This window comes from Maniola hyperantus, chromosome 17 (assembly GCF_902806685.2).
Source record: "Maniola hyperantus chromosome 17, iAphHyp1.2, whole genome shotgun sequence".
In the NCBI taxonomy this organism is placed as follows: domain Eukaryota; kingdom Metazoa; phylum Arthropoda; class Insecta; order Lepidoptera; family Nymphalidae; genus Maniola; species Maniola hyperantus.
The window spans coordinates 13,045,198-13,070,192 of NC_048552.1; the positions used below are offsets into that span (position 1 = coordinate 13,045,198).

General features: G+C 36.5%; 1 protein-coding gene across 3 annotated transcripts in view; it reads right to left on the reverse strand.

Annotated features, from left to right (window-relative positions):
* LOC117990038 (myogenesis-regulating glycosidase) overlaps nt 1-13,925 on the reverse strand; it is a 52,256-nt gene extending 38,331 nt beyond the window's left edge. Inside the window, exon 1 of one of the 3 annotated variants that reach the window (XM_069504123.1) lies at nt 13,812-13,925. The gene's annotated coding sequence lies outside the window, so the exon portion shown is untranslated. Of the gene's footprint in view, nt 1-5,314; nt 5,442-6,991; nt 7,116-13,811 lie in introns of those variants that run through there. The other 2 variants (XM_034977472.2, XM_069504122.1) reach the window with 2 other exon arrangements.
* Nucleotides 13,926-24,995: the final 11,070 nt, after the last annotated feature.

The following is a 24,995-nucleotide window of genomic DNA, read 5'->3' on the forward strand; positions in this document are numbered from 1 at the left end:
ATGCTCGCGACTTCGTCCGCGTAGACTACACATATTCCAAAGCCCTATTTCATTCCCTTAGGGGTTGAATTTTCAAAAATCCTTTCTTAGCGGATGCCAACGTCGTAATACCTATCTGCATGCCAAATTTCAGCCCGATCCGTGCAGTAGTTTGAGCTGTGCGTTGATAGATCCGACAGTCAGTCAGTCACCTTTTCCTTTTATATATTCAGATGATAATATTTTTTAAGGAACGATATAAATACGTAGCTAATTAAGGACCTAATTAAAATGAACAAGGAATGCTATGCTCAGAGTAACTCTAACATGATCAGAAAAGAAGAGATCTAAGGAGTAGAAGAACCAGAGTCACCGCCAAATCTTAATGAGTGACACTACTGTGATACTGTGAGCCACCAAGCTGGGAAGACTGATACTGTCTAGTGCCAACAACAACTGTACAAAGTTTCAACTTAATATAAACGATAGATACAGTACGCGGCCAAAAGTGATGAACATCGATCTTTAGGAGACAGCAGATTTTTAGAGCACTTGTCTCGGTCGTTGAGACCGACAAAGCGTCATATGGGTATGAGTGACAGAGACAACGCTCTACAAAGATGAAATGTCATTCTAAAGGCCGATGTTCATCACTTTCAGCCGCGTACTGCCCTACCTACGTGATGGCATCGGTATTAGGTACCTAACGAATTGTTACGATTTAATAAATTAATTCACGCCACATAACAGTGTTCTCTCGCTGGAATTGCCAGCACAATAATAATATTATAATGGCTGAGGTATTATTATCGTGGTTAACACTTAATTGTAATCTATATATCTCGACTCTAGTATCATAAGGTCGGATGTGTACTTCCGACCAAACTCACTTTTTTACATAAAGGTAATGAGCATTTCGGGCTCTTTCTGCCAAGCTGACACCAGTATTTATATCTCTTTTCGTTGCAAAGATAAATACATGCATAATGTCGTATCTGAACACATTCTAAAAATTTGGAGAACCATAATTATATTTTTTGACTTGCGTATGTATGCACCAAAGCAATGGAGAAAAATTATAGATGTATTTTGAGTTCGACCATTATGCTACGAAATAAGTTTATTTGTAATACTAGCTGGTACTGCAGCTACGCACTTCTGCTTCTAAAATATGTAATAATTTTGTTAGGTAAAATCACAACAGATGTTATGCTTCGAATTTTTTGTATTAATATTTGGACTGTGAATCATTTAAGACTTTTTGCCTTGTAATATAAATAATTTTGCAATAAAATTCATGGAAGTAAGTTGAAATAAAGCTTTTTGTTTGTGACTACATTAAAGTTGATGTGATTAATAGGTAAGAGATCCATCCTATTTCACCAAAATTTTGGACTAAACTGCGGGAAAAAAGTAAAGAGCCAGAATAAAGCTGAAGGCATTTTGAAAATGTAGACTAGAAAATCTTTTAGGACCACGAAAATCACACCATGGAAATCTAAACATATATTATAATAAAACCCCACTAAGCAAAAAACCGTGCATTTATGGTGTTTTTTATGAATCACAGTTCAAATCATCAGTTCAAAAATTTATTGCCCTAGTTTTTAACGTAGCCTTAAAAAATTAGAGTACCTAATCAATTTTTTTCTTCTTTACCCGTCTTATAATCGACCGAATTTGATATTAATCGAGAGCAGAAATTATAAGGCACCTACAATATGTGATGATAGTGATTCTAACGAAACATACCTAATTATAGGAAGCTTTAGATTATGTTAATTTAAATATAAATGTAGTATAAATTAATTTATTAATTAAAAACTAATAAAAGTTAAAGTAAAAAAATAAAAAAAAACTTAACTAAAACACGAAAAAAACAGTTTAAATAAGTATCTGTTAAAAAGAACAGTCGAAACAGAAGCAATGGAATTTTCAAGAAAGCAGAAAGTATTTTTTTTATTACAAAAGTGGCAATGCCGGATTTGACTAACAGTAAATCCTTATACCTGCGTAGTTTCTGCACCTTAAAAACGATTCATGATGCTACCAGCAGTGTTGCTACTTTAATGTGGTCTGAAAACATCAGCTGCAGCGGAAGGAATAAAACAGTATCTGTCTTATTTCATTAATCTACTAGAGAAGAAACAAAGTATTCTCGAAATTGTTCAAGAATTGACTTTGTGGTCTGATAATTGTGTCGGTCATAATCGGAGCATGATAATCGTTATGGTTTACTTATGATTATTATAAGGATTACCACACTAAAAGATGATAAATCACAAGCTTTGTGCTAAAATGCAACATGTACCTACGTGGAGTAAGATGTAATCCATGCACAAATAGAAAAAAAGGGAACAGCTGAAAACAATGCAGATTACTAAACTAAGAGATTGGTCACAGTTTACAAGAACATGCGAAGGAAACAAAACTTTTTGATAAGTTTGATTTGGCACTACAACATATTTTTAAAGACCACATCCCTTTACAAAGGTGATATATCAGGAGCGTTTGTTATATCAAAAAAAAATAAGAACGGCGGGGATTTTCAGATTTCGGAATATATTACCTGGCTACAACTAACGCAATAATGCTGGGTGTTATTATTTTATAAAAACTACTTTAAAGAAGACTTTTTTGTATTTCATTAGTATGTTATAGGTACATATAAACTTAAAATTCTTCCCCGCTTTCGCCCAATATACGACATAATGAGAAACCATTATCCACTGTAAAATATAACCAACTTTTGCAGTAGGCACCTGCTGACCTCCATTCTTACTTTACGTACCTAATCATTATAAGGAAAATCAGGCTATGTTGGCATGTTTTAGATTTCTATATTGATGTAACCGTCATGTATGCAATTCCACAAAAAATGTTTGGCCCACTGTAGGTTTCTAATTACTTTGTAATTTTTTTTCCAATTTTTGGCCGTTGTTTTTAATTAATGGGCTTTATTTGTGAATTTGTGAATTTTCATTCATTCAGAAGTCACAAGGTTTACACGGATGCAATGGTCAGACTATCGGGCGAATGCAATTATTATGTTTCAGATCTAACTAATCAGTTTCAGAAAAATCAGATAGGTACATTGTTGCTATCTCACAAAACTCCTAAATGATTTTTGTGAGATAACTACTGTGATCTTTTGTCCGAATATTACTTATGTATAATCAGTTAAGACGTATTATGAAATATTAAGTAATAGATCCGACTTTTATTTCAAATTTGTAATAGTGAAAATTGCAGCCATAAAGTCGGTTTACAACTTATGCACACAACTTTTTAGCACAGTTACGAATATTACCAGCATAAAGTCGCATATCGTCCATTTTGAAGAAATTGTGAGTTTATATTTTATTTAATAATGATAAAGTATTTCTAGTAATGGTTAATGATAGGTACAGTTAAGTGTTAAATATTACAAAAACAACTGAAATTGTATCTCTAGTAGTTAAGAAATTATGACCCGATTTCCCTAGCATTTTTGTTTTGGCTCTCCTGAAAAGTAGCAAAAATCCACATCCGACCTTATGATACTAGAGTCGAGATATATAAAATTCAAAGTCCTGACTGACTGACTGACATATATATCAACGCACAGCTTAAACCGCTGGTCCTAGAGACATGAAATTTGGAGGGTGTGGTCTTTGTAAAGAGTAGGTATCCACTAAGAAAGGATTTTTTGGAATTCCGCCCCTAAGAGGGTTAAATACGGGATGAAAGTTTGTATGAAAGTCCGTCATTTTTCAAGTTATTGGCATGAAAATTGGTATTTGGGTTTTCGCCAACAAATGAAGAAATGTGTATTTCAGTATTTTTGGAAATTCAACCCCCACCTCGATTTTCTAAATTCCACCCGAGCGAAGCCGGGGCGGGTCAGCTAGTTTATTCATATAATTTATCTGTGATAATAATAAATTATAGCTAAGTAGATAATTAAAAATAATGAACTCTTTGGAAAGTTCACTGGCACTTCTCTATCTTTTTCTTTTTATAGTAATTGTCTAGACAAGTAAACAAGTTTGTTTGTGCATTCGCTTAAAATTCCTAAACTCATAAGTCTATCAGTGAGGTTTTCACCAGCAATTTAATGAGAAAATGTATGAGATTTGCCTATCTGGAATTTTACAATAGTCTTTGATTTTAATTTAGATCAAAATTAACTTTACAGGTGAATCTATCGACAAGAAAAAATATTACTTATCTAGAAATCGCGGAAGAAAATATTGTTCATCGACTTTTAGAAAGAGATAGCAGTTTTGTAGAGCGTTGTCTCTGTCGTTGAGACCGACTAAACGTCACATAGATGAGTGACAGAGACAACGCTGTACGAAGCCTAAATGTCTTTTTAGAGGCCGATGTACAATATTTCTTGCCGGTTACTGTATTTACACATAATATTATGTACCTACTTAGTATAAAAATACGTAACAATAATAAATCTGCTTTCTAGGGTTCCCTACCCTAAGGGTACCAACGGGACCCTATTACTAAGACATCGCCGTCCGTCTGTCTGTCTGTCAGCGGGCTGTACCTCATGAACCGTAATAGGTAGAAAGCAGAATTTTTTACAGAATATGGATTTCTATTGCCGCTATAATAACAAGTAAGAAATGAAAAAAATTAAAACGGTCGCCATGAAATAAGAAAACAAAGTGTTATTTCTTGTACGATGGTACGGAACCCTTCGTATGCGAGTCCGATTCGCACTTGACCGGTTTTTCCATTAATTAGGTATATTTGTTACGCTAAAGTGTAAGTCATGAAATGTAAACTCACACATGAGCGGCGATGCGCTGTCACTTATCGTCTAGACGAACGCACGTCGTGCTAATCTAATTAGACAGCATGCGCGGCTATTATACAATAAACTTGCAACTGTTAGAACTTATAATAAATACACCTTAGAAATATGTACATAAAAAATTCAAAGTACTGACTGACTGACTTATATGCATATACCTATCTACGCACAGCCTAAGCCGCTGGTCCTAGAGGCATGAAATGTGGAAGGTGTGTTCTTTGTAAAGAGTAGGTATCCACTAAGAAAGGTTTTTCGAAAATCCACCCCTAAGTGGATCCACCTAAATATACGTGACTTTATAAATTAAAATTAATTTATATTAGATGGCGCTGTTGCACATAAAAATGTTAATATCTTGTACGGAACCCTTCGTGTGCGAGTCCGACTCGCGCTTGGCCAGTTTTAATATAAAAGTTAGACCACACCAGTAACTGATTTTTTATTTAGTTAGCTTTGATTCATTACAAGTAGATAGATTACATGTAGTTTTTATTTATTAAAAAACATATTATACAAAAAACTTACCGAATCAAAGTAACAAGTTCAAACGCATAAGGCAAAAAATGCTATAAAAACTACACTATACCTATTTAAATCCTAACATGGTAGAGATCCTCTAGAGTCTAGTATAAAATGAACGCACACACTGACTGCCCCTAATGCTATACACACACTGGCCATTGACCAAGGCTCCACTTGTTTGTTAAGATTATAATATCTACGTGATTAGCTCGTTGACACTTACCTTATGTTTATTATGTAGATAGGTACTACATGATGCCCGCGACTTCGTCCAAGTGGATTTAGGTTTTTTAAAAATCCCCTGGGAATTCTTTGATTTTTCGGGATAAATAGATGCCTATGGCAATTTCCGGGGTGTAATCTATTTCTGTATTAATAATCTGCCCCCCTCCCCACGCCTCATACTCCGGTTGCCATCTCAACCTGTCGCAGACTATGCCTACCTGTTATCTAAATAAACGTCATCGCAGATGCTGAAATATAAATATTTGGCTGAAGGTGGTCTCAGGCTCGCGCCGTCGTCGTCAACCGATAGGACATAGATGATCCCGGCTGTACTCACGTGGTTAGTCGACGTAAGCCCCACTAGTTTCGAACCCATCTAGGGTCCGTGCGGGCCGCGGGCCGAGCGACACGCAGCACGCCGCGTCGCGAGCTGAGTCCCTGTGAAAAAGGACTCCGGATGAGTTCTAAACTAGACGGGCTTACTAACCACGTCAGTACAGCCGAGATTATCTATATGTATAATAGAAATCGCTCACAATTGTTTTAAATAGGTCGTTATTGTATCGTATTTATACAGGGTGTAACTAGAACGCTAGTATAAAAGTAAACAGATGATAGTACTGATGACAAAAAAGAACGAAAAAAAATATAAGTATCAAAAAATCCTACATTTTGTAAAAGTTTACGATACCTACATTAAATAATATATTTAACTGACGCTAGAGATCAACGAACGCTGCATAACTAGGCCACTCGGAGTCAATGCCATGTCGTAGGCGGGGCATTGACCCGAGTTTTGCACGCTATACATTGCGAGTTTGAAAAATACTAAATTACTAAAACTACAAAGTGGTTATTGATATTGGATTGTGTTTAGGTAGTATAACAATAACGCTAAGTTTTTGCTAGCGTTCTGATTACACCTATATATCGACACGACGTTCACAGCTGGACATAGATCGCTTGTAAGGACTTCTACACTCTACAGCGGCCCTCTGCCACTAGCTTGATGTCGTCTGTTCATCAAGTGAGGGATCTGCCAAGTGCCAACTACAAGCTTTCAAATCAAAATCAAAATTTATTTGTTTCATATAGGAAAACTAGTAGGTACAGTTCTTGCAATTCACGAAGGCGAATGGACTTTACTTGTGGTTACGTCGGATACCACGGGCATTGCGTAAGTGTGCGTGCATATCGCACCAATCAGTCGCGAGCAAGCGCTCGCAAACGCACACATTCAATGTACGTTACTTATACCGATACGACTTAAACACAAGCATGAGCCACTCGCCTTCGTGCATTGCAAGAACCGTATCTTTTATGCTGGATATGTGACTCTACCATCCGGTTCGGAATAAAGATTTTACTGAGCAGAGCCGGCAAGAACTCAGCAGTTCATCACTCATCAGCAAAAACACCCATGAAATTGAAAGATGGATGGATGTGTGGATTTACCTTCAGTGTCTGCGTGCTAAGCTAGATATTATAGTCCACCATGAAGTACAGGAACAGCGCAACGCCGACCACCGCCAGCACGGCGTACACGATGTAGTCGAGGTAGAACATGCAGCACTCGCAGAAGCGACTCTCACTATACAGGCAGCTCTCGAACAGTTTCATCTTTTATGGCTAGTCGAAAACTTTTTTCTCATGTCAAATTCAAGTCAAAGTCAAATGATTTATTCAAAATAGGTAATAAATTACGCTTATTGATGGTCTGGTATGGTGTTAGATTTGTAAGATATAGTGGTGATAATTATAACGCAAACTTAAAACAACAAACTCAGGAACACATGGAAAACTACAGATGGTTAAGCGTTTGACCACGATTGTATTGCAGGAGGTAAGTGATGATTTAAAATTTTACACGATTTATTTGTACCTGTATTTTCCACAAATTAATGCGTTTACCCCGTTTTTGACCTATTTATAAAAAAAATGTTTCTCAATTTGGTTCGTATTTACTGTTGTCTTTAGGAAAAGAGTTGGAAGTTTTAGGAAAAGCTGGATTTTGACAACGGTTTCCCTAAATATTATAAGTCCTAATGCAAGATTGTTGTTGCAGTATTTTGTCACGTTAAACTTCAGTTTAATTGTTATTATAGATATCTACCTGATTCCTACCTACTCGCAACTATAGGTTACTAGAGACTCTTTGAATTAACTTTACCTACCTACTTACAACAAAACCTGAAGGGGCTTCGCCTAACTAAAGAACTAACTTGACTAATAAAAGACCTTGAACTCTAATGATGTTTGTAATTTTCTATAAGAATTATATGCCCATTGAATTTTTTGTTAGGTTTTTTGTGATTTAACTTTTTGCTAGTAACTAGGTAACTATGTGTTCAAAGGTATTCAAAGTTCACACGAGAGCAGGTGGTATTTTGTTCTGTTAATCATTGTAATGACTCGCTAATATAAGCTGTATCATCACGTTGTTCTTAATGATTCGTTAACGATTACCTAATTAACGAGATTATAATTAGATTGACGACCTAATGATAGTTACTTACATTGCGTTTGCACGTGACTTTGAGAGGTTTATTTTTCACGTCTGCCCAAAAATAGGAATGCAAAATTTTCATGGTTTATGTAGGTATGTGAGTTTCTTTATTCCACCGTAACTACTTAATGCCTGAACAGATTTGGATATAATGTATTTTAATTATGGGGTATCGTTACACAATCCTTACGCGGCAGAAAATAATGAACATTTCGGCTTTGTAGAGCTTTTTTGAGAGACGTTTTGTCGGTCTCAACGACAATGTACATTATTTTCTGCAGCGTAGAAACCTACTGTACATCAACCCGATTCCCGAGTAACACTGGCTAGGTAAGTATAAATAAAATTGTCTTCGTTTTTAGATCGTATTTTTGTCAGACAAAGTTTTGATTTAGGTTCTGTTCAAGGTTTTGTCCGTTTTAGAGCTACTCTGGACTTATTCAATAGGTACATTAGAGTAAGACGATTAATTTGGGTTTCTTTTGGTTCCAGTATTAAAGACGAATACCTAGGTTCGATGGATAGCTGAATGATAACTATATTTTTACTTTTTACAAAAACAATTGTTACTTAGGTCAGCTCAGAACTATAAGTAATTCATGTCTTAAGATTAGGTATGTAGGTATAATCATCATCATCATCATCAGCCGCTAGACGTCCACATCTGGATATATAGGTAGGTCTCTTGTAGACTTTCATGCTGAGATCTATAGAGCGCACTTTGACTAAGCTCAGACTTAAGATTGAGTTAAAACGAGACAGATTTATGTGAGAGATATAGCTCTGTCTCGTTTTAACTCTGTCTAAGCTAAGTCAGAGTGCGCTCTATAGATCTCACCCTCAGACGCCACAGTCTTGCGCCGCCAGAATTCAGCGGCTCCCTGCGACTCGTCTGATGCCGTTCGTCCATATAGTGGAGGGGGTATCCAAGGCCCGCAACGTTATGTATAGGTACCTACGTCTATTTCTCGATCGCGCGTTCTATTCTAGATTACCTAGGTTCCATCACTTAAACACCATGATGGTCAATCACTTATTAAAAAAAACCATTGTAAGTACCTATTTAATGTATTTTTAAAGCGTGATAATACTTCGAAATACTATTTTTAATCACGTTCTGCTTCTTAAACACAGTAAGCACTAAAACTCCTAAATCGTTTAAATAATGTGCCTATTTACTTAATTTACACTTAGAATAAACAAAAACGCAGTTTTAGAGTCTGCATTTACCGAGATGTTATTTATAACTAATTTACCTATAGTTTTAGAGCTACGTTTACACCAACATACGCACCTAACTTGGGGCTATCGAGTTAAACTTTAACTGGACAGGAAGTTTGCGGTTATTATCGTAGTTATACCTAACGCTATTTATATAATATCTAGCTGATTCCCGCGGCTTCGCCCGCGTAGATTTAGGTTTTTAAACATCCCGTAGTCTATGTCACTCAGGAATAATGTAGCCTTCTACTGGTGAAAGAATTTTTAAAATCGGTTCAGTAGTTCCAAAGATTACCCCCTACAAACAAACTTAACGACATTACCTCTTTATATTTTTTGAAAAGTCCCTAAGGAAATTTTTGATTTTTCGGGATAAAAAGTAGCCTATGTCACTCTCCGTACGTTTTTATAATAACCTTACAGAAGACGTGTTAGAGATGACTCAACAAGTTCAAAGTTTTCATAAAACGTAAACTCATTGAAAAATCCTATTACAATGTACCTAAAGGATTATTTAAATGATAAGAAAGCTTGAGAATGAGTTGCTTAACTGACAGCTTTATGCTAATTCTAATAAGTTCAAGTGATTTTGTAGTGATAATAAAAAGAATACCCGGCTGAGTTTGTTGTGGGCTCTTCTCAGACCTGGGCGCGTTTGGAACCCTCGTTCGTAGCTTTAGTTTTAAGTTCGTGTAAAAATTATCACCACTAAGTATATCTTACAAATCCAACAACTGACAATCAAAAAGTGTAATTTACTACCTATTTTGAATAAATTATTTGATTTGACCCAACCCGGGAATCGAACCCAGGACGTAAACCCACTAAACCAACGAGCCATTCACTGATAATATCCATCCACGTAAAACATTCAAGTGATTGAGTCTCGATCGGCACTCGTTACAATAATGTGGAGTCGAACGAGTGGACATGTAGATAACGACCACTTCTATACTATTACTATAATGCTTAATTCATGGCTACTGCTAACAGTGTTTACTTTATAGTCCGTAAAAAATGACTTCTCACCCGCCATTTTAACTCTATGTGTGAACTGTCATGTCAAATGTAAGTTCACTTTTAAAGTAAGAACTGAAATCGTACTTTTGACATGTAATTTGGGTGTTACAAAAGTTAAAATGGGGCCATTTTAACTTTTATACAGGGTGTTACCAGAACGTAGCGTTTGTTATACTACCTAAACATAATCCATTACCAATAACCATTTGCCTCATTTTGTAGTTTTAGTGATTTAATATTATATTTTCAAACCCGCAATGTATAGCGTGCAAAGCTCGGGTCAATGCTCCGCCTACGACGCGGCATTGACTCCAAGTGGCCTACTTACGCAACATTCGTTGACCTGTAGCGTCAGTCAGCTGTTTTAGGAATTAGGAAAATTTAGGTTTTTTTTTAAAAAAAACGCGTTTTTTGGTATCATAATATCAGTAATCATCATTACCTACTATCACCTGTCTTCGTTTTTACTAGCGTTCTAGTTACAGCCTGTATAAATACGATACAACTACGACCTATAAGTGATTTCCATTATAAATATAGATGATCTCTTCGGCTGTACTCACGTGGTTAGTAAGCCCGGCTAGTTTCGAACCCATTCCCAGTCCTTTTTAGGGTTCCGTACCTCCATTTTGTTCGTTCTGGTCACACCCTGTATGTTGCAAATACGAGTAAATGTGTTGCATTGTGAAGCCCGAGGACTATATTAGCATGCGAATAGCGACACCTCGCGATTGTGATCTGATTCTAATTATAATCACTAATTATTTACTTATATTCATATCTGTTGGACTAATCAGGACGAGTAGAATTTACTAAATAATTTTAAATACATATCAAAAATTGCGTAACCGGCAGGAATCGAACCTGCATCTTCTGGGTTCGCGCCCGATGCCTTGACCACTCGGCCACGGTCTCGTTTACTGCCAGTGACGAAATTGGTGATATGTATGTTAACTCAGTACTGAAGCGACTGTTTACATAATATAATATAACACGAACTAAAATAAATCAAGTTTTGTAGTTACTTATGTAGGTACCTACCTAAGTGCAAAGGACAAACCCGATCGGGTAAATGTTTTGTTTTTAGGGTTCCGTACCTCAAAAGGAAAAACGGAACCCTTATAGGATCACTTTGTTGTCTGTCTGTCTGACTGTCTGTCAAGAAACCTACAGGGTAATTCCCGTTGACCTAGAATCATGCAATTTGGCAGGTAGGTAGATCTTATAGCTGACATTTGGGGAAAAATCTGAAAACCGTGAATTTAGGGTTAGATCACACAAAAAAAATTAAATTGTGGTCATGAACTAATAATTAGTATTTTCAACTTTCGAAGTGAGTGACTATATCAAGTGGGGTATCATATGAAAGGTCTTCAACTATACATTCTAAAACAGATTTTTATTTATTTTTATGCATCAATGTTTTTGAATTATCGTGCAAAATGTCGAAAAAATACGACTGTAGTACGGAACCCTCGTTGCACGAGCCTGACTCGCACTTGGCCGGATTTTTATATATATTCAGATACAAGTTAGCCCTTGACTGCAATCTCACCTGGTGGTAAGTGATGATGCAGTCTAAGATGGATGCGGGCTAACCTACAAGGGGTATGGCAGTCTTTATAAAACCCATACTCCTGTGGTTTCTACACGGCATCTGAAAGCACCTGTAATACACATGGCAGATGACATCAACCAAGTCGCAGGGAGCCGCTGCATTCAGGCGGCGCAAGACCATGGCGTGTAGGTTTAGAAGCCCCTACAAGACGAAGAGACCTGTGTCCAGCTGTGGACGTCTATCGGCTGACGATGATAATGATAATGAAATGAAAGCACCTGTAATAATACCTCATAACCCACTAATAATAAGCCAATCAATAACGTCTAATATTAATCATAGCGTGGGTGGCTAAACTAATAAACTAACAATGGGGCCGATTCTCTTGTACACAATCTCTAAACTAAACTAAAATGACACGTCTAAATCTATTGCTATCCCTGTCATAATATGTTGCTTGCGGAAAAGGATACCACTAGATTTAGACTTGTTAATTTAGTTTAATTTAGAGATTGAGTACAAGAGAATCGGCCCCATTGATTATTTAAATACCCATCTATATTTACGGAAAATAGAACAATACAGCAACAATTCAATTAAATTACAGAATGAATAATAAATAATTGATATTGAATACTTTACTAAGTAGGTAGGTACATACTAAAGTAGAGCCTCAATAGCTCAACCGGTATAGGAGTGGACTGAAAACCGAAAGGTCGACGGTTCAAACCCCGTCCGTTGCACTATTGTCGTACCTACTCCTAGCACAAGCCTAACGCTTAATTGGAGAGGAAAGGGGAATATTAGTCATTTAACATGGCTAATATTCTTTTTAAAAAAAATAAATTTTTTTTTTAACTTACTACTGCAGCTATAGTCCAATATCTACTCATGTGGTCCAAAGCCGAAAGGCTGGCACTTAGATAGATTAGTAGGTAATTGGCCTAGGTAGGTAAACTTCAGGAATGAGGAGAGCACGAACTCAAATTATCTACTCACTAGCTGATACCCGCGACTTCGTTCGCGTGGAATTAGGTTTTTTAAAAATCCCGTGGGAACTTTTTGATTCTCCGACAAAACAAAAAGGTTAACTATACCCAAGCAAAAAATTACGTCGATCCGTTGTTCTGTTGCGACGTGATTGAAGGACAAACCAACCAACAAACACACTTTTGTATCTAAATATATAAAAGGAAAAGGTGACTGACTGACTGACTGATCTATCAACGCACAGCTCAAACTACTGGGAGGATCGGGCTGAAACTTTGCATGCAGATAGCTATTATGACGTAGACATCCGCTAAGAAAGGATTTTTGAAAATTCAACCCCTAAGGGAGTGAAATAGGGGTTTGAAATTTGTGTAGTCCACGCGGACGAAGTCGCGAGCATAAGCTAGTTTATAATATGAGTAGTCCATACTTCCATACTAATATTATAAATGCGAAAGTGTGTCTGTCTGTCTGTCTGCTAGCTTTTCACGGCTCAACCGTTCAACCGATTTTGATGAAATTTTGTACAGAGTTAGCTATTATCTCGGGCTAGGACATAGGGACTTTTTATCCCGTAAAATTAAAGAGTTCCCATGGGATATTAAAAATCTAAATCCACGCGGACGAAGTCGCGGGCATCATATTCTAGTGATTAATAAAATGTGGTGAAAAAACCCATAAATGATAAAACCCTATAAATATTTAGGTACTTACACACAATAAAGGTTTTAACGGTGAAGGAAAATATCGTGAGTAAACTGTTTGCCTGAGAGTTCTCCATAATATTCTCAAAAGATTGTGAAGTCTGCTAATCCGGACTTGGCTAGCGTGGTGGCCACTCTGAGAGGAGACCCGTTCTCAGTAGTGAGCCGGCGATGGGTTGATCTGATGATGCTGATTTATTTACACAATAAGTCCAAAACAGTAGGCCCAAACTAGTTTACAAAAATTGAAAAAAAAAACCCGAAATAGTTACCAACCTAGAAAATTAATGCTGCCGGCCGCCCAGTCCACTATTGGAAAAGTATACAAAAATTTTGAAAACTGTTTTCATTACACTGTAACTTTTTTCAAAGATGCGCAGGAGTTGGTAGCGCGCGCGAGACTGGGCGGTATCTATGGGTTTCACGAAGCACCATCAAACGAGTCACGCGAATTTACCCTGACAGTTACTTAGTACAATTTACCTCATATCAAATTCACTTAGAAGTAGGTAATTTTACCTAAGTATAATATTATTAAATAGTATATATAAATGTGAAAGTGTGGATGTTTGGATGTTTGTTTCTCAATCACACAAAAACGGCAGAACGGATTTGGATGAAATTTGAAATGGAGATAGATTAAACCCTGGATTAACACATAGGCTACTTTTTATCCAGGAAAATCAAAGAGTTCCCGCGGGATTTTGAAAAATGTAAATCCACGCGGACGAAGTTTCTCTAGTATTATTATTTATTATACTTAGGTATATTCATTTTTCTTTATACACTATCCGAAGCGACGGTACCTAATAGACGCATAAAAATCTATGAAGTGAAAAAAGCCTAGTTAGTGGTTAAGACTAAAGACGTCAATCTCCTATTCGGAGGGTTCTCCGGTTTGATTTTTCAGAACTTTTCAGTATTCTTTTCGCCGTTCTCCCCTGGCGCAGTGGTAAGCACTGTGGTCTTATTAGTGGGAGGTTCCGGGTTTGATTCCTGACAGGGCTTTGGAATTTCCTAATTTCTAAACTTCTGGTCTGGTCAGTTGGGAGGCTAGCCGCGGCCGAAGCCTTCCACAATTAAGCATTCCGGTACGATACCGTGTAGAAATCAAAGGGGCATGGGTTTAATAAAAACTCCCTTCCAGGTTAGCCCGCTTCCATCTTAGACTGCATCATCACTTACCACCAGATGAGATTGCATTTAAGGGCTAACTTGTGCCAGAATAAAAATAAAAAATAAAAATCTGTGCATTTTGTGGGACGGATCAACAAATTCTTGAAAGGCCGGTAACACATTGGCAACTTTCCTCTGGTGCTGCAAATATTTATGGGCGGCGGTATAACTCCCGCAAATTGCTAATGCGCGTGGTCATTTTAACCATTGACGTTTCGAGCTGATGGTATATTTTTATTTCAGCTGACGTCAAAATGACGTCATTTCAATGTTAATGAGACATGGTTCCAGCGCAATAGCAATTTGCGGGACTTATATCACTCAACATCAGGCGCCTGCTTGTTTGCTCGATATTTAAGTTTCACGGATCGAACTACCGACCATCTTACCATGTGATTCGCTGTTTGTAGTAGGTAGTAGGTAAGTAGGAGCCTATCTAAGAACATCTACACAAACAATGAAATCCCACCGCTGTGGATTAAATGATTAAGTCTTAGATAATATACGTAAGTCGACTTCCAGTAGGTAGGTAGCTCATAGCGACCATGGTGTTGGGTATAACTACGCATTTTATAAAGTTAATGTTTGTTCATTGAGGTAGGTATGTATTTCGTTATAAAGGGTATTTTACACTCATGGCGCTGTAAAGCCCTGATAGCCTAGTGGTTAAGACATCAGCCTCATACCTATTAGGAAGGCCCACTAGTCAATTCCGGGCACGCACCGTTAACTTTTCGGAATTATCTGTAGGTATTAATAAAATTATTATTATCACTTGCCAAAGTAAAATTGCATTTTTATTGCACTTATCAGCGGAGCGAGACCAATAATAATTAATCTATGCACTTATCGATCGAATAGTTTTTGAATTTTTTTTAGCAGTTTGTTGTCACTTTACGATCAAATAAAGAAAGAAGAAAGAATCCAGCGGCTTGTCTGATGTCGTCCGTCAACCTAGTGGGGGTCTTCCGGTGCGGGGTCGCCATTCCAGCACCTTGCGACCCCAACGTCTATCGGTTGTACGAACTACGAGTATGTGCCCTGCTCATTGCCACTTCAGCTTCGCAACCCGTTGAGCTGTGTCGGTTACTCTAGATCTCCTACGGATCTCCTTGAAAAAAGGGTAAAAGACCATATTAACCCGGGTCAGTGTAGCCTAAGCTGTACAAGTAACGTAACGTTATCTCGAGTGGGGAATCTCACGCGTGAGATGAGCGCATCCGCTGCAGACGCCGCATCACTAATTAGGGTTCGACACCAGACGTACCGGATTTCTGCCGCTCCGGTACTCTAGCATTGCATCCTGCGACTAGACAGGTTCCTACCAGCCAAGTGCGAGTCCGACTCGCGCACCGAGGGTTCCGTACTACAGTCGTATTTTGTCGACATTTCGCACGATAAATCAAAAACTAAAAAATAAATAAAATCCTTTTTAGAATGCACAAGTGAAGCCCTTTCATATAATACCCAACTTGATATAGTTATCTTACTTCGAAAGTTGAAAATACCAATATTTGTTCATGAACACATTTTAATTTCTTTCTTGTGATGTTACCACAAATTCACGGTTTGCAGGATTATTTTTTCCTTTACTTGTCCTATAAGACCTACCTGCCAAATTTCATAATTCTAGCCTTCTAGGTCAACGTAAAGTACCCTTATAGGTTTTCTTGACAGACACGACAGAGTTAGTTATCCTATAAGCGTTCTTTTTTTCCTTTTGAGGTACGGAACCCTAAAAAGGCGAGTCAGACTGGCACACCAAAGATTCCGTACAGTTTTTGATATTCCGCCACGAAAAATTCAAAGAAAAGGAAGTTCGAATTGAAATGCTAGTACATATTGTGGCTAATTTCCTTGTACACAATCTCTAAACTAAAGTTGCACGTCTAAATCTATTGCTATCTCTTTCTTAATGTTGCTTGCATAAAAGAATAGCACTAGATTTAGACCTGTTAATTTAGTTTAGTTTAGAGATTGTGTACAAGAGAATCGGCCCCATTATGTAGTTATATGGAACAAAAATTAGGATAAAATTCTAATTTTGTCCGATGACTTTAAGTTCTATGGAACAAATGGGACTTATCGTATGAAAGAATGATTTTAGTATCCGTTCCCACTAAGGTTTAGGTAAAATAAAACAGTATTTATGTAATACAATTAATTTATTTAAGTGAAACCTATACATAGTGATAGTTGACACGCAAATCTGCCCCACGCACTCGATAGTTACTCGATAGTTACTCAATAGTTACTCCATAATTACTCTAAGTGAGACTAATAGTGAACTGGAATGTACATGATACCATATGCTACATGTTTAGATCATTTACAAGTCGCGCCAAACTTCTAGAGCGATGTGAACATAAAGGTGATTGCACATTGGTGCGCACCGTACGTGCCGTACGTAATTAATTTCGTACGTCACTTTATCCTGAGAACATGAAGGTAACATGCACAGTGATTGACAATTTCAAGTGCTTCAGCTTTATTGTAAGTTAATAGTAATATGCTTGAGCACACTGTAAGACATAAATTACATTGCCAGCACCTCCACATTAATATTTTGGACAAAAAAATCACCAGAATGCTATAGAAATCTCGAGAATCTTGCGATTTTTTTGTATGTAAAACAGGAATTCGCTTCGATTAACTGGCAATGTAAATCGACGCTAAGCAAAAGACAGGACACCGTCACGCTATCCTTTTCTGTAGTGTGTTCCGAAAAGGATAGCACTAGTACCTACAATTAGTCCTGTCAATTTTGCAATTGATATGTAATTCTGCTAATACAATACTTTTGTCCCGTGTTCAAAGAGAACTAGAACTTTGGCGCTACCTGTATATACGTTGCAACCAAATAGTTATTACACCTGTTTACTTAATATGAGATTTTACATCTCACAACGATGATAAAATTCGAATGTCGAAATACAATAACGTCACGAGTAAAATGAACCTTAAGACCCTTGATTTATAGTCCAAAATTAAGTACCAACGATTTTAATTTCGCAAGGTATACCTACTGCGAAGCTGACTATAGATAGCTCCAAGCGGAATGGACGAACTTGTGTCATAATACAAGGCAGTTAAGGTCTATTTTACTTTCGGCATTCGAATTCCATCAAAGTAGGTGAGATATAAAATCTTATGCTAACCCTACTGATAATAATAATGCTGTAACACGGAGTTCTAAGTTACCTGCTCACTGATCTATAACAAAATTATGTACTAACCTAAATATAATAATTGTTTACATGTTCTTCAAATAAATCAGTGAGTAGGCTCCTTTATAATAATATCTCTAATTATATATTTCTTATTATTATAGTTTTGCTGATTAGTAAGATGTTATTATTATTAATACGTGTTAATGAGATTTTAAAGTACTGTTTTACTGATTTAATTCGGTACTTCAATACAATTTCTAACAAGTAGTTGTATGGCTTTTTATTTAAATGCAGATCATTTAGTAAACCCCATGAAAAACCCCAATTTTTTTACTGGGTTGGGGGATTGGACCAGGGTTCAAACATTTTTGCCCATGGTCCTTTCAATTAAATCAGGTTTTATCTGGGGTCAAAGTTGCTTAACCAGCATAAACATTATATTCACGCAGCTAGGCCGCAATATATAACTTTATATAAACTGACATATCTAGCAACTATGTGATCCTTAAAGGCAGTATTGCACTGTGAATAAAAACCAATACCTCCCACGTAAGTTGTCGTAAGCCACAAAGTAAGTGTCACAATATGTCGTTAAAAAGAAACCTCGAAAAAATCGGAGTACATACATTTAAAAAAAACGGGCCGTATTGAGAACCACCTCGTTTTTGGAAGTCGGTTAATGACGTCTATTTTTATTTATTTTATTCTTTCAAAATTAAATAAAACGCTAAGAATACATTTTTTTAAAGTATGAGACGTAGGTATAATGTTGTTTTTCAAAAGAAGACGGGGTAAAGCATCGTTTCGATTTTTTAGAACGCAATAGAGCATTTTTTTTAAAAATTGCGGTTTTGGGGATACAGTTACAACAACTTACGTGGGATGAAATATATATGTATAAGGCGAGTGTACACTTTATTGTATTGTACTTGCCACGAGAGCAAAAAATCATTTAATAAAACTTAAAGTTACAATATTCGGCAGAAACTAGTACACATCGAACTTTAGAAATAGCCAGCTTCAGCTTCGTAGAGCGCTGTCTCTGTCACTCAAATCTGTGACGATTTTTTTTTAATTTATAGACTAGCCCTTGGTTGCAATCAGATCTGCTGGCAAGTGATGATGTAGCCTAAAATGGAGCCCGCTGCCAAGAAGATGCCTATTGACTCTTGAAGGGGGTCTTATATTAAAATCGGAGGGGAAACTGATGCTAGAAGGGCGTTCTATATCCTAGCGTTGATTTATCACTGACTTGAAGTCTCAACGACAAAGACGACGCTCTACGAAGCATAAACTGCAGAGCATCTCTGTCTAAAGCTCGATAAGTAATATTTACAGCATGGTACTGTGCATAGTGTGGATTCACCTCAAAATGGCAAATATATTCTGAAAATGAGCTTTTATAAAGCCTGACCCTTTTAGTATGCCGATGCATTTGCATGCAGCAGCGAAATCACCTTTATACCTTTTATGTAAAGACGCTGTTTCACTACCGCATGCGAAATGCGTCAATGTGCTGACGCCTTTAAACACACAGCGCGCAACGGAACTTAAGTGTACGTGGTAGTTGCGTGTAAAATTTTCGAAATTCGCGATTATATTTCCACGACTGCCAAAGAATTTCCAACTATTTAAACATTTTATTTTAAATAACAAACAATAAATGTTTTTTTCATCATTCCAATAGTTACATTTTACAAGAACGTGTTGAAATTATTTTTGTGCATGATCATATTATTATGTACTTAGTTTATTGTTAGAACGATATAAGATTCTCACATTTTTGCTGGTTAAAAAAAATGTGAGAGGGACAGATGATAGAGATAAAATAGTGTTTCACTTTAGCCCCTTAAAACTTCTACAAGCCGTTGGACTTTTTACCGTCGCGCGTTCTGTGTGTTACAGACTTAATTATATTCCCTAATTATGATTCCCCAGTAACACAATAAAAAAGAGATTAATATTTTTATTCTAAGTACTTGTCATTCGTAGGTCATATTATAAACTTATATAAAATCGCTTATAAACTATAACAGTACATTATAATATAATATGATTTAATATACCTATGTACAGGGTTTAAAACATAAATAATACAAGAATAATCACAATATTACAAAATATTATGTATACAGAATGGCCCTTAATTGTAATAAAAAATACATAATACTTATATAATGCGTAAAAAATTACTTGTCACGCGCCATTTTAACTTTGTGTCAAATGTCATGTCAAAACTAATGATTTTATTTATTTCTTGGTTTAACGACATATTTCACAGCTCGTGAAGTTCCAGCGAAAAGAACAAGAAGGAGGGTAGTTTGCTACTGCCCTTGACAGCTCGAACTTCATCTCTCGCAGCACCGCAGTCCCGTCGTGACCACGACCCGTGCATAACATTGGGTTGAAATATCGACAAATAAAAACGCCAAATTAATCGTGGTATGTACCCGTTATCTACATTAAAATATGTCATGTCAAAAGTAAGGTTTTAGTCCTTACTTTAAAGGTGAGCCGTACCTTTGACATAACAGTTGACCTATAGAGGTAAAATGGCGAGTGAGTTCTCATTTTGTACGGACTATACAAGGGTTGTACTGGTTGTACATGACAAATGTGACAGAAAAGTGTATATAAGTAGTTTGCAATTTTTAATAATAATTAAAGAGCATTATGTATGTTAAAATTTGAACTGATTTCGTATAAATACTGATTCGATAAAGCATGCGAAATGCTATTTATATAAATCAATGTAACAAATGTAGGTACAATGTTATAAAAGCAAATTATTACATTATCATGCAAGTGTGTAAAGTAGAACATTAAAGACGATGCGCTGATTTTAATACCAGAGCCGTAGACGAGAGCATTTGTAACATTTATGTACAAAGTTGGATATTCGAAACGAATAAGAATGTAGCTTGTATGATGTATGTACATAGTATAACTTGATCATTTTAACTTGTACTTATTAGAACTTTAAAAAAAACGCACTGCAATTTTGTATCTGTTTGTTTGTTCCTTATCATCATGATTAACCCATCACCGGCTAACTATAGAGCACAGGTCTCCTCTCAGAGTGAGAAGGGTTTTGGCCATAGTCTACCACGCCGACAAGTGCGGATTGGCAGACTTCACACACCTTTGAGAACATTATGGAGAACTCTCGGGCATGCAGGTCTCCACACGATGTTCTCCTTCACCGTTTAAGCAAGTCATACTTAATACTGTTTAATTACTTAAAAACGCACATAACTCCGAAAAGTTAGAGCGACCTCCAATTGGAAGGCAAACGTCCTAACCACTAGGCTACCACAGCTTCCTTATAAGTTCCTGTAATTCAACCGATTGTGATGAAATTATGTAGGGTTGTTGTTGGGACGAGGAAGGCTCAACCCTAAGCCCGATACAAGTTAACGCCGAACGTTTAGATATTATATTACATTTTAACAATAAGTAATTTTTTTTTAAATTTGCTAATTTAATTTTATTACTTATTTTTTTTATCAAAGTTGTGGTTAAGTCACGTTAACTTTGTAAAATGAAATTACTGAAATAAAAACTAATATTATAAATGTGAAAATGTGTCTGTCTGTCTGCTAGCCTTTCACGGTCCATCCGTTCAACCGATTTGATGAAATTTGGTACAGAGATAATTTGCATACCGGGGAAGGACATGGGCTAATTTTTATCCCGGAAAATTAAAGAGTTCCCACTGTTGCTTCCATTAGTTTAATGGTGTGGGCACCTAAGGGCCAAATTTACTATGGCCACCTGGCATTCCCCTTTGAAGGATTTTTAAACGTTTGCCAAGTAGCAGATACAACGAAAGAATCTATGGCACTAACAATTTCGTACTATAAGTCTCGCAAATTGCTATTGCGCTGGAATCATGTCTTATTAACATCGAAATGACGTCATTTTGACGTCAGCCGAAATAAAAATATACCGTCAGTTCGAAACTTCAGTCTATTCAGACGTCTCTAAAATGCAGCCACGCGCATTAGCAATTTGCGGGACTTATACATACTTCATATTTTGTCATGTTATAATAGTATGATTTTATCAAACACGCTGTATAAAGTTAGCTACCGAAGTTATAAATAGTTATAATTGGTTACCAAAAGATTTGATTAGTTTACGATATATTTTTTTTAGAAAGAGCTAATGATTAATTTATTTAATTTTTCACTAATTTACTATAATATAGTAATAATAATAACTATTATTCAATTGATGATTTAATATTCTAATCGATAAGAGTACATGATTGTTGATAAAATACTACAATGTATCAATATTTAAGTTTTTTTCTTAACTTTATTAATGTAAACTTTTTAAGCACTGAAAAGTCGATTACGTTAGTATAATTATTTCCATTAAACAAATATGCTCTTATAAAATTGTCTAAATTAACTACATCATCATTGCTATTATATGCGTAAGACCACACTGAAGACTTTGTCGCACAACATTTTGTCGTTTGGTTTAAAAAAGTGAAATAGTGGCGTCGATTCTCATGTTTTTCTTTCTCCAAACTAAATTTTAAGTATCTGCATTTTTTTTCTTTTTAATATTGCTAAAAAAGGACGGAAAAATGAATTTCAAATAAACTTAACATGCTACTCTACAAATTTAAACACTATGCGCAAAACTGGCACCTGAAGTCACGAGGTTTGACAATTAAAATACGTTTGTGTGTCCTTTTCGTATTACATTGGTAAGAAAAAGATGCGAATACTATATTTAGATAGACCATCAGAATCAGTACCATTGTTGAATGCATCTTATACAATCGTATCGTATACTTAGATAGATACGAAGCTATAAATTCAAGCTCTAGATAGATATACCTATAGAGTGTTAATCTTTATCTTTTCGTTATATTTTTATGATAGTTCTTTACCTATATTTCAATACTCTATCTCACTCACCCACTCTCTTTTTACTTTTCACTCTAATTTTTTTCATTCAACATCTGCTACACAACTTTAAGTCGCGTGACACTAATCTAGTGTGATCTTAGGCTAATATGAAAAATGAATATTCGCACTTATTGTTATTATCGTAAAGGCTATAATAGCTTACAGTAAACGCTGTACACTCAGGTGCTATAGACCTTGATGTCTTTAAAAAGATTACAAAAGTTGCAATTATATTAATTAGGTAATTAATTAATTAATAATAATATTTTGATTATGTATAAAAACTTGTAAGTACATTAATAAATTGTTAATCTTTAATTAATCGTCGTTTCGGAGTCCATATTTTCTTAATTATCTAAGTTAAAGATGAACCGGAAGTTTTAAGCTATCGTGAGTGATTTCCATTATACATATATCACAGCGGGCTGTGCGAGCAGCGGCGCGCGCCGCACGCAGTCTCAACCGCGTCGCGTCCACGAACTGAGTACCTGTGAAAAGGGACAGGTTCGAAGGATGGGTTCGAAACTAGTCGGGCCAACGTCGACTAAACACGTACGGGAGCGGTGTGCAGGCTCGACCGTACCAAAGGGAGATCTCCCACTGAGCAATTGGTCTGCTCAGTAGCGCCAGCTGGGCCGACGGTTGTATCTTGAAACTTCTTAAATAGTGCGAGTACTGTCGGCGGTACATTTGTTCGGGACTACATCATGAAATGTTATCGATCGAACAGCGCCATCTAGTTTCTACTGAGGCAACCGCCACAACGTGAGTAAAGCCGATGTGTGATATATGTATAATGGACCGGCAGTGTTTCTAAACGGCGAAATTTTATTATTTGCCTGCGACATTTTTGACGACCTCCCTGGCGTAGTGGTGAAGCACTGTGGTCTTATAACTGGGAGACCTCGGGTTCCATCCCCGGCAAGGGCAATATTTGTAGGGATCTCTACAGATAAGGGCTTCCCTGTCCACTTTTACTTTCTTTTTCTCTTTATCCTTTGACTGGTGGGAGGCTTCGGTCGTGGCTAGAGACCACTTTACCGGAAAAGCCGTACCGCCAAGCAATTTAACGTTCCAGTACGATGCCGTGTAAAAACCAAAGGGATATCAGTTTAATAAAAACTGCCATACACCTTCCAGCTAGATGATTCTCTAACTCAGTGTATAACACTAAATGATAGCCACCGAGGTTGGTTAGTTCTACATTGCTGCTTCACTGGGTGATATTAAAATATATTTTCGTAGAAAACCTTCAACGGATTAAAAAATAAGCTCCGTCCCTATCATTCAGTGCTAGAAACTGAGTTAGCGAATCACGCTGCAGGTTAGCCCGCATCTATCTTAGATTGCATCATCACTAAAAAAGAAACACACACAACACACACTCATATACACACGACACATTGCATGCTAATTGTTTAGACTTATTGATAGTTTTTGTTAACACAACTATTATGTTTGAGACTGAGGAGGAGGAGCGGGGACCCTGAGACACAGGTTTATCAAACTTACTTCAGGGTTCCCGACACTAAGTTGTAAACCGACATTGGGGCTAATTCTGAGCACAACCTAATTTTAGAGTATTCGCATGCTCTTCTTACTAATGTAATATGAAAAGGACAGACACAGTTTGACAGTTTTAAATTTAATTTTTAGATGGTAAAACCCGTGATTTTTTAAATTTGTATTGTGCACTAAAATTTGGGGTCTTTAAATGTGAAAGTCATGTTCCGTTCCTTTTTAAGCATTAGTAAAAAGAAAAGGATGCAGATACTCTAAATTTAGTTTAGAGAGAGACTAGAGAATCGGGGCCATTGTTGTCATAAATAAATTTTCATTTCATTTTCATTTCATTTCCTCACTTACATGTACAGTGTACACCAAGTGAGATTGCAGTCAAGAGCTAAGTTGTATCTGAATTTTAAAAAAAAGTAAATGTTTTTTTATAAAAAAAATTTAAAAAAAGTTCTTTTTTTACCTGAACAGTTCACCTTTAACTCATGTAATTAGATATTTACAAACATTCGATTTAAATAAATTCGTTTGATACTGCGTAATAGAAAACCAAAGCCACATACTGATTGGGTAGTTGACTACGATTATACAGGGTGTAACCAGAACGCTGGCAAAAACGAAGACAGGTGACAGTACTGATGGTTATGATACCATAAAAACACGAAAATAAATTC